General features: G+C 32.2%; 1 protein-coding gene across 3 annotated transcripts in view; it reads right to left on the bottom strand.

Moving 5' to 3' along the window:
- The window catches only part of LOC146533214 (uncharacterized), a 183278-nt gene extending 182902 nt beyond the window's left edge, over window positions 1-376 (bottom strand). For all 3 annotated transcript variants that reach the window (XM_085196795.1, XM_085196794.1, XM_085196796.1), the window contains exon 1: window positions 197-376. The gene's annotated coding sequence lies outside the window, so the exon portion shown is untranslated. The remainder of the gene's footprint in view (window positions 1-196) is intronic.
- Window positions 377-16356: the final 15980 nt, after the last annotated feature.

Raw genomic sequence — 16356 nt, 5'->3', positions numbered from 1 at the left:
AAAATGTATGAACCTTTTTTTTTCATGATTTCTTACCGAAACAAAAAACCACTCTAAAAATGAATAAAAATTTACTCATTGAATGACTAAATTGCAAATAAAAATCCATTTCTAATGATGCACAGTAAAACAAAATTTAGTACTATCTTATTTTTCTAACTCTGGTGAAGTCCTATAAAATCTACAACAAACATACCTTCAAAGTTATACAGACACCAAATCACTCCATAAGCACATCACTATCACTGGCACATCACTAGCATTCCACAAAAAGTTTAGAATAACACTTTAGGAGGAAGTTATTTCGAATATAATGACGTAGAGACGATACGTCCTCCCCGCTCTATCGCTATCGACTGACTGGCGTTTACGACGCGCGTGTTATGCGAAACAGTTTTAATTAATTTAATACTTTTTATTTATATATGGAGGAATTTATGCGGGAACATAGAACGGAATGCTTAAACACTGAACTCTCCGTAATTATACCGCTAAATTTAATAAGTGTTTACTTCTTAACTTTATGCTTTTCATATCAGAGAATATAGTGTTCAGACACTCTGTTCTCCGATTTTCACCCGAATTCGAGTCAATGTGTGCTTATTGAATGTAGACGCAGCATTTTGTCTTGTTTTATGAAATAGTATTATACTATTTTCCTATATACAATGCATATCTAAGCTTAAAAGACAAAAGATTTTATGTTTACTTTATTTGTAATGAATGTAGAGTTTCCACATACATTATAAATTCCTGGTGTTTTCTAGCATATGAAAATTTCTAAAGCTTTGTTTTATAAATTTGTCATAGAGTTGTTAGAGTTGCAGTTTATTTACTGTTCTGTTGAAATCAGAGGATTTCTATTTGTACCAAAATACAATAGTGTTAAAATCTCCTACTATACAAATAATGTTTATTCAGAAGTAAAATATGTTTTATAGAAGACAATTTGGTAAAAGAAAACTTAGGACCTACCATTTGGTACACCCTTGGAAATGATGTTTCTAAATCACCACTGCATTCTAAAAATAACAGCATTACGCTTTTTTCTATTAAAACAGAGTAGGTAGAACCACACAATTTTCGGACATTGCTAGACGAGTGGTGGAACTCAACACCACCCTAAGTTCAGTTTCCAAGGGGAAGTGAACTCACTGACCCAAGACAGATTACACCAGCCTACACCAGTTGCGTTTATCGGCTGACCCCTCAGCTGACCTAATATAAACATACAAGTTAAGTAAATTAAACACTTAATAAATCTATTCAAAATTTCCCTCTCAGGTTTAAGTTATTAACTCGTGATCGTTATTAAGGGATTATATCATAGTTTATAGTTATTTTCATACAATTAAATTCAAAATTTAATAATATTTTGTTTAGCTTGAGGCTGTCTAAACATATAGCAGATTAAGCATAGGGAACCTAGTGTTAACACACTTTGCTCATTTTCCGCCAGGCTTTCAAGACATTGCGTGTGGAGTGGACCTCAACGTCGTGTTTAGTCTTGTTACCAGAGCGATTAAAAAGAAAATATTAAATGATTCCGCACACAGCAGGGTAGGCAGAGAGTACCCATTGTTAAGATACTCCGTTCCCCACTTTCTGCTGAATTCTGGAAGCATTACGTGTTGACTGGCAGAATTCAACGCCGCGCTTTGCCTCGACAACAGAGCGAAGAAATGAAAATATGAATTTAAATTAATATTTCCTTACTCGAGTGAGGATCGAACCCACAACCATTCGATTTTACAGCGTACTTTGTGCCCCTGCCGCCACTGGCCTTTACGAGTATTTAATAACATTGCATAATATAGATTATGTAAAACAAAAACAAACAATCGTTGTACAAAATGTTAATAGCCCCGGTAAATTACTGTTATACGAAATGACAATAAAATAACTGTATTTCATTAACAACACGCTTGTTCTATATGAATTATAATTGAGCCTAAGTAAACGTTGTTGTTTAAATTTGTTTTTTTTTAATTAAAAAAAAGTTTATAAAAGAGTTGTGAGTTGAGTTCAATGGGTAAACAAAATATTTGTAGAGGCCATTCGTGGTGCAGGGGCGCGAGCGTGCGATGGGAAATGCGACAGGTTTTGGTTATGATTCTCAAGTTAAATATTGTTGTTCTAGTATGGAAGCAAAGCACGGCGTTGAGCACCGCCACTCACCATGCAATGCCTTAAGAATTTGGCGAAGAGTAAGGAATGGAAATGTCTTAATAGGAAACGGCAAACGGCTTAGCACTAGGTTCCTCTACTTACCCTGCTTTGCGTGGTATACAATGGAAAGTTATTAAAAATTAATAATAAAAATATATTATATTAAATATCCAACTCCTTATACCTCTTGTAGTTTCGAAGTAAACAGAGAAAACATAATTTAATTAGAATCAAGCGTTCCAACCAAGAGTCGAGTGCATATGCCTTGGATACTCTCCAAGTGCTCCTAGCTAAGTAAGCTGTACTTATTCATCACGTCAAGTCAACATTTTCATATGATTTTGAATATTTATTATCGCCATATATCAACTTTGTGGGGCCGTCGTGGTTAGCACGGTGGTGGTTGTGAGTACGATCCCCATTGGGATGATTATTTAAGTATAATCAATACTTAAACTATTTACATTTGTCCGCTCTGTCTGTTACACGGCGTTGAATTCCTCAACTCACGCAAAGTTTGAAAAAGGAGAAAGTGGGAAGTGGAATGTCTTATACTATGCTATGGGAAAATAAACATGAAGCTGCGTATATTAACATCAAAGTGTAGCATTGAATTACAAGATTAAACATGAAAAACTAGCTCCTCTCTCTCTCTCTTTCTCTGTCGCAAATGAATAATTTAATATCACTGCTCTGATAGGCAAAGCAGGGTGATCACTCCCACCACTCAATGTCTCAAAAATTGGACTGTGCGTGATGAAACACAGTGTTAAGACACTAAGTTTCCTCCACCTACCATTCTATGCAAGAAAGAGCGTCAATAACTGAAGTAGTTGCAACCGAAAGTTCGTTTATTACTGACCTTACTATAGTCGAATGTGGAAGTTTAATTGTTTAAGTGTTCCACAAGGGTTATATCCGGTTTGTTTTTAAAACTCATTTAAAAATTCAATCCGTTGAGCCGCTTTAGCGATCGTGGTATAAAAGATTTCGTTTTTTAACTGCCAAAGTGTTTTTCAATCCTATTTTTTTCATAGTTTTTGTTCATTTTGAGTCAAAACAAAAGATTTTTTAATTGGCTTTTTTTTAATACTTCATGCGTTCTGTTCCGTTCTTGTTTTACCTTGTTATAGTCGTGTTGGTTATGGTGTATGAAATTTATATTGACGAATAGCAATTATGAGGATGTCGCGGCAAAGTGGATAAGCGTCTGACTAAAATTCAATTCACTTTGTGGGCTTAATTCTCTGACAGACAAACCGCGGGGTTTAGTTCCGCTATTTAACAAGTACAATAACTCGATAAGTGGAACATGTTAGTACTAAATTTTCTCTGCTTATCTTGCTATGCGGCAAAAGGTGTAAAACTTTATTTTTTTAGTAATTACATATTTTCGAATTTACTTTGAAAGAATACTTAAAAAGGGGCCTGGTCAAAGATGTGTCACCACTCCTAAACAATGATCATATTTGCTACTTTGAAAGAATATTATATTAGAAAACATAGCATAAACATTTCATATTTTCTCGGTCGAGTAATAGGACAAAGCACGGCGTTTAGTTCCGCCACTTAACATGATTGGTTGGGAACTGTACCTACCCTGCTACCTGCTTGATATCGTGGCTTCAAAAAAATAATTTATATTAGACTACATTGTTAGTGAAGAATTGAAGAATTATGCCTTCTATTGCCGAAGACGAAATAACGTCTGATCTCGAACTTTGAACTTTCAAAGTGGAGTTAAGAAACAATTTCGAATAAATTATAAAGTTTTAGTTGGCCGAGTTAAAAAATATTATTGAGTATATATAAAAATAGATTCTCTACTGCTTAGTTATTATATTTTAATTTATCTTGTTTTTTATTTTAATAGTGTATTATATCATTTTATTAATTGTGTGGAAAATAATTAACGGAATGTCTTAAATTCGAAATTCGAAATTAAAAAAAAAAATCTAAGTAGTCTTCTGAGTCAACAAAGATACCAGAACGGAGGGATGAAAATAATATTTCTTTCTCGCGAGCGGGAATCGATCACCCACCATCGCGTTTACAGCCTTGTAAATGTGGCCTTATGCCACGACGGCCTAAAATAACATAAAGCACCTACTTACAAATAACAATATAACTGTTAAAAACAAAAGGAAAACAGTCTATAACGCCATTACCTAAAGTAATTTAGGCCTAAGTCCATTCATTCGGCAAATACAGGATTTGAGGCAATCGCATATGAATAAACGGATTTAGTCCCAACGATAATAGCCACTGTTACTAAAATGGCCGCTATTTTGATATTGTTTTATTTACCACCTATTTTCAACCTTTTTACGTACCTATAAAATTGTATCGAGAATATGGAGAATAGCAAAGGCACAAAGTGTGACTGTCAAATCGACTGGTTGTGGGTTCGACCTAGACTCGAGGAGATGAAATATTTATTTAAATTTATATTTCCATTTCTTCGCTCTGATGTCGAGTAGTCTAAAGGGGCCCTTTAGCCTATACTTGTGGTCGCAAGTTCCAGGCACTGCTCGGACCTTCACATCATTTAAAGAGTTAGAGATAACATTAGTTATCCACAACTGATATTTATCTTATTATTTATTATGTCTTATTTTTATTATTTCTTATGGTTACTACTATAACCTTATATGCTTTATATGCTTTCAGTTATTTGAGACCACCTTGCTAAAAGTATTTATGTTGACACATATGAATAGAACAGAAGACCAGGACATAGTCGGAGATTCTACTCTTTTATTTTTAATACCTTCTACGTTTCTTCTCCGATAGATATAATATTTATTTCTATTATATTGAGGTAAATCTGCTTCCTCTGTCACCAATATCCAATAAAATAAGAAATTTCCAACTACAATCCAAGAAAATATATTTCGTAGCACCGTAACTTCGTAGCATCGTAGCACATATACGTAGCTGTACAAGCTACGTTAGCAATATTCACTACGCACACTGTACCGTACATTTATTAAATATTAACACCCGTCCCTCGTAGCAATCTTTCCTAAACTATAGTGACTCAAGTGAAATTATTATCTTTATATATAAAAATATTTCTTTACTGAGTGACTGACAGATATAACACGGCCAGAGTAACGCGGAGTAGAACGCTGTAATTTGTTGACGTACGTCCTTGGGGAGTTTAGGAGATAAGCAAGAGAACATTTCAGTATATTTATGTTTTTTATGCTAACAACATAAATAAGCTGTAAAAAAGCGTATAAGAATTTCAACGTAGCTTGATGAAAACATATGGTTTGGTAAGAGTGCTTGGACGGTTTCCAACAGGCGCGGCTTCAAATCCTGCTACTTTAAAATTTTTAGCCGTCTTAAAATAGTATTTTTCTTTCACAACCAAGTATGAAATAACACTTTAAAATTTTATAAATACCAGAAACAGAAAATCAAAATAGTTTACTCTCAGAGTGGAAATCGAATCTACAATCATCTTCAACTCACACACACAATCACCATACAACAGTTGACTGCGCTAGCTAGACCATTTCAAAGTCGTTTCTCCTTAAGTAATAATCACAAAAACTCTATTTTATTATATACGAGTACATATATCTTCCACTCCGCCGTTTTTACGCGGTACTCTTTTATATTTATTGATGCCCTACAGCACATTAAGAAGAAAAAACTTTCTACGTTTGCTTTTACCCAGTTGTGTGGTTAATGATAGCGAGCACTCCGCTGGTGGTCGTAGGTTAAATTCCTAGTTGAACCATATATTTGTATGATTAGTTAAAGAACGGTATAGTTATAGTTTATACATGTTGGTGTTGCCTTCATATAGCAGGGCATACAGAGGGAATCTAGTGTCAAGGCACTCCTTTCAAGATATTATGTGTTGAATAGAGGAAATGAACGCCGCGCTTTTGCCTTGTTATTAAAGCAAAGACATAAAAATATTAAATATGTCATCCCACCGGACGGGAATCAACCCACGACCATCGCGCTTACAATTGCACGCTTGTGCCTCTGGCACAACACAACACAACACACAAAAAAATATTATTAATTATAGATTTTATTACAATCGAACCTAGAACAATCGCATTTACAGACAGACGCTCAGCCTCCTTACAGATTACCCTCTTATTTTTAAAAGCTTTTATTTAACTTGCAATGTATGTATGTGGGTTCGGGTGAAATCTTAGAGCTCAATTTTGAAGTAGATATCGTCAACCGATTGAGCTGAAATTTTGTATACACGTTTACTTTGGATGACAATGCACGATAAAATATGTGACGTCATTCTAAATGTAATATGGCGGACCAGGCAAGATGGCGGAATTGTTATTTTTAATGTACTTCTACAATATGGGTATCAAATGAAAGAGCTCGTTGAGAGCAACTTGAAAAATAATGTGATGTCATTCTAAATCCCATAAGGAGGATATTGAAAATAGCCGAGTATCTATTTGGTCTACTTCTACAATATAGATATTAAATGAAATGGGTCGTTGACCGTAACTCTAAAAATAATGTGACGTTATACTAAATCCAATATGGCGGAACATCTAAGATGGCGGAATAGTTATTATTTATGCACTTCTGCAATATGGGTATCAAATGAAAGATCTTGCCGAGAACTATTAGAAAAATAATGTGACATCACTTGAAATCCAATAGAATCGTGCTGATTCAAGTTTTTTGTGCTTTCATATAATGAAAGGTATGTTCGTACGATTGAGCTGAAATTTTGTATACACGATTGGTTTGGATGACAATGCACGATAAGGTTTGTGACTTCATTCTAAATACAATATGGCGGACCATCCAGGATGGCGGAATAGTTATATTTCATGAACTTCTATAATATGGGTATCAAATGAAAGGGCTTGTTGAGAGTAACTGGAAATAAATTATAAGCAAAAAATCATTTTTAGAAAAAGCTTTTATTTAAACGCTTTAAAAAGGAGAAAATAATTTTTTTCTTTTAAATTTTAACTATCAACTCATAACCTCATTGTACACAATTTATATGATCATAAAAGCTTGTCGCGTGATTTACTTGTGTAACTAAACTAGTGCTAATTTAATTATATAAAATCTGCTAAGTTTCAATTTTTAAAGTTTCAATTTAATTAAATATTGATTAACGCGACAAGCTTTTATGATCATATAAATTGTGTACAATGAGGTTATGAGTTGATAGTTAAAATTTAAAAGAAAAAAATTATTTTCTCCTTTTTAAAGCGTTTAAATAAAAGCTTTTTCTAAAAATGATTTTTTGCTTATAATTTATTATTATATTAGTATAGATATTAACGAAACTTGTATTTCTATAAACAAATCGACAGCACAAAAATATTCCACACTCCTTAAGAAACGAGATAATAAAAAGACAGCAAAAGCAGTATCTTATTTCCTTAACATGTCTGTTTATAGATATTGGTCGACATCAAGCCCTGGCAATAGCCTCCTTTTCCCAATATCACGCCTATACTAAGTAGGAACCCTGACTTTTGATTTTGTTTTTTTGTACTTCTAGCTTCACACTGTTTTCTGAATAATAGGGAAAGCAGAGGGAACCTAATGTTAAGATACTTCGTATCCCAATTTTATTTGGGAAGTTTTATGAGAAACAGAGTGTCTTAATGGGTTCCCATGTTCCTTCTGCCTTATCTGCTAAGTGTGAGATTCAGCGTGAGGCTAAATAAAACAAAAAACTTTATTCCTTTAATTAATTAAAAAAGAAAACTTTAAGCGGATATTTTATTAACCGATAGGTGTAAAACTTTTATTTCAATTAAGTTAAGAGCAAATAAGCCGTATATAAGCTTTTTTGTGTTATCAAGAATTTAATTTTATGTGAAACCACGCGAAATGTATTTTTTTTAAATGTAAGCCGGCGTAATTTAATTTGTTATAATTATTTATAACAAGATAAATTCAATCGAAGGCAGGTTGATGTACAGAGGTACAAGCGTGACTTGAAATCCGACCTCACAAACTTTAACATTTATAATATTACTAGGATAGGATAGGATGAATTAAAATTGATTTAAAGTTGGTTTTTTTTCTCTTTACAGCTTCACGCTATATCCCACATGTAGCGGGCTAGGCAGAGCAAATCCACTGCACTCTCCACTTTCCGCCGAATTCTGGAGGCATTGATACCTAGACATTGGAAATGAAGATATTTAAATATTGCTTATCCTTGAGTGGTAATCGAATACACAACCTTCAAGTTTACGGTTACACGCTTGTGTACACCACGACTGGTCTCAACATGAAATGAATAAGTTAGAAAATTACAATATTCCGTGTACTGTATTTATTGAAAATTAACTTTTGCATAAAATAACATATTCAAATGCGAGTATTTAAATTTATTACCGCTCTTGAGATTTATTAAACTTTGTAAAATTACATAAATACATGAAATTTATACAATCGTGTCTTCTCTTAAAGAAAACTTTTGTACCATATTAGCTGCTTTAGGGAAAATATCAAATGAAAGTCGTAATTTTCAGCTATCTTAATTAAAAAGATAATATACATAATACGTAACGTCGACCTTCATTGCGGAGTCTACACTTTGATCCTGTGTTTTAGAAGAATATATAAGAAGTTATGATTACATATTATATATGCCAAAAACCGGTTAAGTGCGAGACTTGTACATCCAACCGGTCTCGAAATAAATTTTAATTGTTGAAGTAAAACATAAGAAAATAAATTCTTATCACCGTGTCATCTTAACACACATGAAACGAGAAAATAAATAATCTTTTTATTATGATTTATTTTTATTTCCTTCCTCTGATAACAAGAGATACCGTGACGTTAAGCTTTGCCACTAACAAAGTGTCTGGCAAAATTGTGCTGAAAGTTAATAAGTAAGGCTAAAAAGAACCTTTTCACTAATATAATAAAATTGCGAAGAAGTCCATATTTTGAGGTAGGTGGAAAATAAAATATAATAAATAATATTTTTATAAGATAACAATTTGTAGTTTACGCGTAGGCGCCGGCGTTTGACAGGAAGCGGAAACCATTAATGGGACCTACATTTATCATATATCCATTTAATCGTATGTAATATAGAATTAAACTAGAATATAAAATTATTTACAATTGTATTGAAAAAATGGCGCAATTTTTTTTTCAAATTATTTTGCTTAGTTCCTGAAAAGCATTTCGTAAAATATACTTTCTTCTACATATTTTTACATTAAGTAGCTAAGTATAATTTGCCCAATTTTTAACGCACGATTGTTTAATTTAACGTGGGGAACTTTACTCTCAGTTTCGAAGACATTGCGTAGCAAATCGCAGAACTCAACGCCGCCCCTTATCTGTCACCTTCACCTTATCACCTTTATTACCATCTAATGGGGAAATGAAAATAATTAAAATATAAGAAAACTCCCAAATGAGCATACGCCCGACTATTCCACGAAGGCCTTCTAAAGTAAACGTTATTAGACAAATCAGTAACGTCAGCATAATTCAATTTTTTTTTCATACAACATTAATGAAAATATGAATGAGGTAAATCAGAGTTTATCTAACGCGCAAAACACACGACCACCACCAGGAAAAGGAAGGCATAAAGCGAGTGATAACAGTAATGTGACATAGATAGCATAATGCATGGAATCCATTACATAAATCCCATACATCTGCAAATCTTAATGTGTGATAAAAAAAATATGTTGAACAGCTTAATATAATTCAGCCCCCCTAGAGCAGGATTCGCCACCACAACCTTCGCATTTACAGGTCGAATATATTATATATATATATATGTATATGTTATTATTATAACGTATATAATAAACATATATAGTAAATAAGCTATAGGACTCTCCGTAAACAGAGGTCAAGGTAATAATTAAGTTGACAACATTCCTACTAATGAGCAAAGTTTGAACCAAAATAATAATAATGACTTCTAAATGAGGGTACCCACTTTACTAATTCTAAACACGTAGCTTGACATATATTATATACATATTATGTGCAAGTTGAGAGTTGAGATATTTACATAAAGTTATTAACTGGAAACGCGACGTTTCTGGATTCGATTCCCACCATAGGAAACAAACCCATAACCATTTCAGCAAAGAAATGTATTAATTTCTGAAAAAAAACTCTGAAAAGAAAAGAGATCTGTCAAAAATTGGATGGAAAGTGCCGTTCGTGGCTTCTCGCTGGATTTTCCTCTGCTTGCTGTATAATATCTCGTGAAACCAAAAAAAGAGATTATTTCACAACGACATTTACAAAAAATTACAGAGGATAGCATTGATTACAAATAGCGGATAGCATTGATTTTTCTTTATGAACTTTTATTAGTCAATTGAAAATTTTTACTCGTTAGCCTTTACTTAAACAAGGCTTGATACATACATACATACATACGCTTGCGCCCTTCCTCCACGGCTGGCTTCAAGCTAATAAATAACAAAATTTTCAAGAAAATAAATTATAAAATCATTTATAAAACAATTTATGAGGTTTTTTAACGTAAGTGTATACAAAACTTAATTAACTACTTGAACTATTATCGCTAATTTGTCAAGTAAATATGTTGACTATAAATTAAAATTTTATTGTACATTTATTGCAACTTTGTAAATGAGGCCACATGTAGCGAGGGCGACCATATCGCATAACCATACAAGTATAATTCAATATTAAAATTAAGTATAAAAGAAACAACGTAGATCGATTTAAAGCAAATTTTTTTTAGTCCCACGCTATAGTGATGTAAACGAATCCGAAAAATAAATCCTTACAAAACAGACGGAGACATTTCGTTGCCGTCCGAAACAAAACAGAATCTGTTAAGACGTTCTGTTGCCCACTTTCCTCCGAAGTTTCGAGACATTGTTTGCGTTGTAAATTTAACGCCGCGCTTAGTCTAGTAATGCGGGAAAATGACCCCAAGTGAGGATTGAATACTCTACCGCCACGTTTACAATCTAACGCCGTCGCACTGCGCCACGACGGCCTCTTGAAAAGCAGTCAACTCTGTTATTATTTACCCGTGGAAAAGATATATAGCAAGAGAAAAAATATTGTAGATAGATTTATTTAATTAGGTTCCCTATTGTGCACTTAAAAAATAAAAAAATGTAAAATACAACAGAATTGTAATTAAAAAAGTTTGCAATTTTTCTTTCGTATAAATATACTAGTGAAGGATCTCCGATACTATAGCTTTAAGTATTAAAAAACTTAAAAAAATATTTTTCTTTTTTTAAAACTATATATACCGCGACGACCGCGACCCCCTGCTAGATGGACCGACGCGACGACCTAAAGAGGTTGGCGGGAAGCGCATGAGTCCGAAGGGCTGAGGATTGTTGTCTTTACTAGTCATATAACAATTTTGTGCTACATATGCAAAAAACCAGCTTTTCTTTATAGATCCGATTATCCGGATTTACGATTATCCGAATTTACGGTTATCCGAATGACGACGACAATAATTAGTTCTGTTAATCGAGTTTCTACTGTATTGTTTATTTTTGTAAAACAATATTGCATTATTACTAGATGATATCTATTTAGTAAATTCTTATTTTCGTTAGCTATAGCAAATATTAGCCGTAACTATTATTAAAGTGATCTTGCTTTACAAAATATATAAAATTAAACAATTATTAAAGCAATTCAAAAGTTTTACATGCTAAAGCCAAAGCTACAATTCAAAACTATTTTTAAAGGAGATAAAGAAATTATCAAAGGTTCTTGATCATGCTAAAGTAAAGGTTATGAAAACCAGAAATTCCTGCACTTCTGTATGTACATATTTATGTTAAAATGTTTAAACGATAATCTATAATTTAACTATAGGTACGTTCTCAGTAAAGAAAACTAAATAATATTAATCAAGGGTAGGTAAATAACAGCAACTCTTGAAAATATTTAGTACGAGACAATTTTTATAACACATGATATGGTGGTCACCTTTCCCCATACAGCCTCATTAACTAGGAACTCTAACAAAAGTAGCACCTGGGTCAAATACCTAGTATATAATTGCCCGAGTTCAATTACTTTTGCCAATTTGCTTTCATTTATAGTACAGTTAGGTAAATTAGGATATATCATAAAAATTGGAGTTGACTTTTTTTGTATTATATTTTTCATTATTATACATTGTATTTTACTTATTTTAATAGGAATTTCTATGTTGTTATAGAAGTAAAACCTCAAAGACTAAATATTGCAACTATTGCATTTTTGTATTTGGGTCATTCTAGCGAAAATACGAAATTAGGGTTTCAAAAATTTATGAAAAATATTTGCAATATTTAACTATTCTTTTCTGTGAATTTTATAGTACTAGTGTAACTTATTATCAATGGTATAGTGGTCCCCAAAATAAGTGGGTTTTCTTGGAATAAAGAGGGTAGTTAAAAAAATTGAGACTGAGGGAATGATGCGGTACGTGAGGGAATGAGTGTTAATATATTTATGATAATTAAGTACTAAAATACATGTTTAATGACAAAAGAAATCTCGTATTATGCTTTAAATAACAATGAAAAAGTAACATGTACTTATTATTATTGTTGGAGGCTGAATCTTCTGTAATACATCATTCCAAATATACAGTTGTTCATCTGTTAATGTCGGCCATTTCCAAGTTATAGAACCTCTAGTCATGTGCGCTTTCAAAAACTTCTTTACAAACTGAAGAAATTTGTCCATCTATGCTCCATATCATCTATGTCTATGGGTAAGTCTTGACGTCCCATTTAATACTTTTTACACCGTTTTTTAATAAATCTTGTATTATTGGTTGCCTGTAAAAGATCGCTATTAGCGATAAGGCCGCCATTGCATATTGATCTTATAATATGTACTGTGTAAATCAAATGTATAATCCGATTGCAAATGTGCAATAAAGTGTTATTATTTTTATTATTTATAATAACATGGTCCAGATCATAATATATAGATAATATAGGGATATTATCTATATATTATAATCTGGATCTGTTCCTATAACATTCTCACCAGAAATATCTTTTGAATATTGCTTACTATCTGACGCACTCCGGGTTTGAATTTTACATACCAGAATTATTCTTGGAAGAAGAGTAATACCCTTAATGATAATGACTACACTTGCCAGTGCAATCGTTGCACGAAAGATTTATGAACTCGAGATTTTTTGAGTTCCACGAAATGCAGCAATTGTTTCTGATAGCAATTGTTTCTGATAGGATATCTTTCGAGTAATATATATTCACTAGTTTCATGAAATTCACTGTATCAAAGTCTTCAACCACAGCTCTATCGGCAGTTCTTTTTAAAATTCCTCCCACGCCATCAGGTGCACATTTTCCATGGCCTTGTTAGGAATAATACCTTGAAAATAAGCTCGTTCTCGGATATAAATTATTTATATGTCGAGATACAATGTGAAAAATAAACTTGTTCTTGTACTGATTAACTGGACTATCACTCAAGATGTGAATTACATGAATGTTCAAATCTTAGTTTTTAAACCATCCAAATTATCTTAGATAGAGAGCTAATATTGAGGACTTTGACAGCACCATTGCGATGTAAATAAAGTACACGTCTATGAAGAGTACTTTGTTGCCTAGTAACGCCATAAAGAACTTGAATTCTTACACAGTTCACCTTTTTTATCCCTATATGTCAACAATCCGTATAGGTTTGACAATTTTTTTTTCCAACTCTTTCGTTTTAGTCTTTTTCCCCTTGAACTCATTTCAGGTACAGGTTTTACTTGTCCTTTTTTCTTACTCTTTCGCGAAGTCTTTCTAAATTGATAGGATAACTCTACATTTTTCTTTACGTTTCCGATCATACTCTTTCTTTTTCAATTTTAATTGTGTGTCATTAATTAATGATTTTTTTTGCAATATTTATGTTAATAAAGCTCCAAGACGAGAAAGCAAAGACCAATTAGCGTTAATGCAGCTAAAACACAAAAAGCCTACAAAGCGCACGGTTAAAATAATCATTCCCTCACCTCGCATCATTCCCGCACTACAGATAATTATGAGGGAATGACGGTGAGGGAATGACGAAATTAAACATTACCACCAAAAACGCACATAAAAATGCATTCTTTCGTATTGCATCTTATGGTCACGTTATTAGCTACCAAAACCAACGTTAACGTTGATTAATTAATTAGTTAAAATTGATTACCTTATTTTTATAAGATGTGATGTAATGACGGCCAAAAATGTAACTTAGTAAATTATGAACTAAATGTTTTTTTTAATAGAAACTATGTGCATGCACAAGATGAATTCACTATAGTAAATTATTAGCAGCACTGCCGACTGTTAAAAACAAATGAATGCATTAATGTAATTCAAATAACACCTTCAAAAATGGGCTGTAAACGCAAGTGTGAAGGAATGATTATTGTTTTTGGGACAAAGTAAAACAGAAGCATAAGTTTCAATTATCTTTATTTATTTTTTTGTAATTATGAATATTTTAAGAAAACCACTTTATATTAAGCGATCAGTAAAAGTCTGACATAAAATTTAGTGAAATATATCAATTTAGCGACCATAGAGTATTTGAATCTGGAGTTTGGGACATAGCGAGGGAATGTTTTTCTGATGTTAACATAGGGAAAAGAAATATCAGATATCTAGTTTACTAGAAAGTCTTATAGGTATTATGTATCCACTATTGCATACTTAGTAACAAAATAATAATAATTGCTTAAATTTCATAATTACTTAGAAAAAATCAATTAGGACATGAATTTCGTATTTTCGTAAGAATGACCCATTTATTTTCCTAAATGTAAGGTAGATAATAGAACGAACTTGATATGTTTCAAAAAATACAGATAATAAATTAATAATTTTTATCTATCTGATGTCAAGTTTCACATCAAAATAATGGGGAAACATCAAAATGGTCATCATAAATGATGGCGAAACAATCAATGTTTAATATTGACTATACAGTTAATCAATTTCCTAAAGCTCACATTGACATTTCTTAGAATATTCTAAGAATAAATTACCATATGATTTATGATCTTGTAATAAAAAAGTGATATTAGTGAAATTAAAATAGGTCAATGTGTAGCCAAGATGTCAACGGCACCTCTAACTTGGCGAGTGATTAATAGCTGGGCAAGGGCAAACTTGTCAAGCTGTAACGTAACGGCCGCAATGTGTTGAGTCATATGCTGATTGAAGGCGCGGAATGATAAAATATAGTAAATATATATATATTTTTTTTTATGATTTATCTCGCTGTATCTCACAATTAACAGAGACACTTCACTACAGACAATCTAAACTATTTCTTATACAGAGTAGACAAAGAGAAACAAAAAATAAAGACAACGTCCTTACGGTAAAGGAACCGAAAAATGTTGTGTTATGGTAAAATTAGAAACATACTATGACAGTGGGAACGTCTCTGCCTACCTTGTTGTAAGCGGGATAGCATATTTATTGTTAAGAATAATTCTTTACATAATAAAAGTGAGAATTTATCAATTAAATAAGATACGATAAAAGAAAGTTAAATCTACATTCATTATTTTAATTAATTATTTAAAAGCACTGTAATAACAAAAGTCAGTATATTTTCCTAGAAAAGTGTTGCAAAGTCTACTATATAAAGTGTAATTAAGGCTATACATATTAAAAAGTATGCAGTTAATTCTCTCAGGTATAGTTGAAACACGCTCCTATCATCTGCGACGTTGTATTATTTATTTATGTAAGTCATTATTTTAACTGAAACAGGGGTTGAAAGTTTGTATGGAAAATTCTTTAAATCGCCACCGATTTTTATAAAAAAATAAATTTAGACTCTTAAAAATATTTCATTGAACACGTGTTTCGTGGTTTTTAAAATTCATATTAGGTACAGATAATAATTATTACGTTAAAGTTATAATTGTAGTTCATTCCATAAAGAAATGAGTACATATACCCAAACTTAAATTGTAAGCCAATTTGTATAAATTAAAATTCACATTCATCTACAATCCGGAAATTGGTACGGAACCCTCAGTGGGCGAGTTTGACTCGCAGTGGACCGGCTCTTATACAACTCATTGTTTAAAACAAACTTAAAAAGTCCAAAAGTAGATTAATTTGGTATTTATTCCACACTCAAAATATTATTTAGGTTTAATGAAACAAATTTAACATTATTGTAGTAGTTGCGTAA

Source organism: Heliconius melpomene, chromosome 13 (assembly GCF_056956725.1).
Source record: "Heliconius melpomene rosina isolate 202511_hmr_F chromosome 13, ASM5695672v1, whole genome shotgun sequence".
NCBI classification, from domain to species: domain Eukaryota; kingdom Metazoa; phylum Arthropoda; class Insecta; order Lepidoptera; family Nymphalidae; genus Heliconius; species Heliconius melpomene.
The sequence above is the reverse complement of the archived record's forward strand: the minus strand, read 5'-3'. Positions and strand labels throughout refer to the sequence as shown.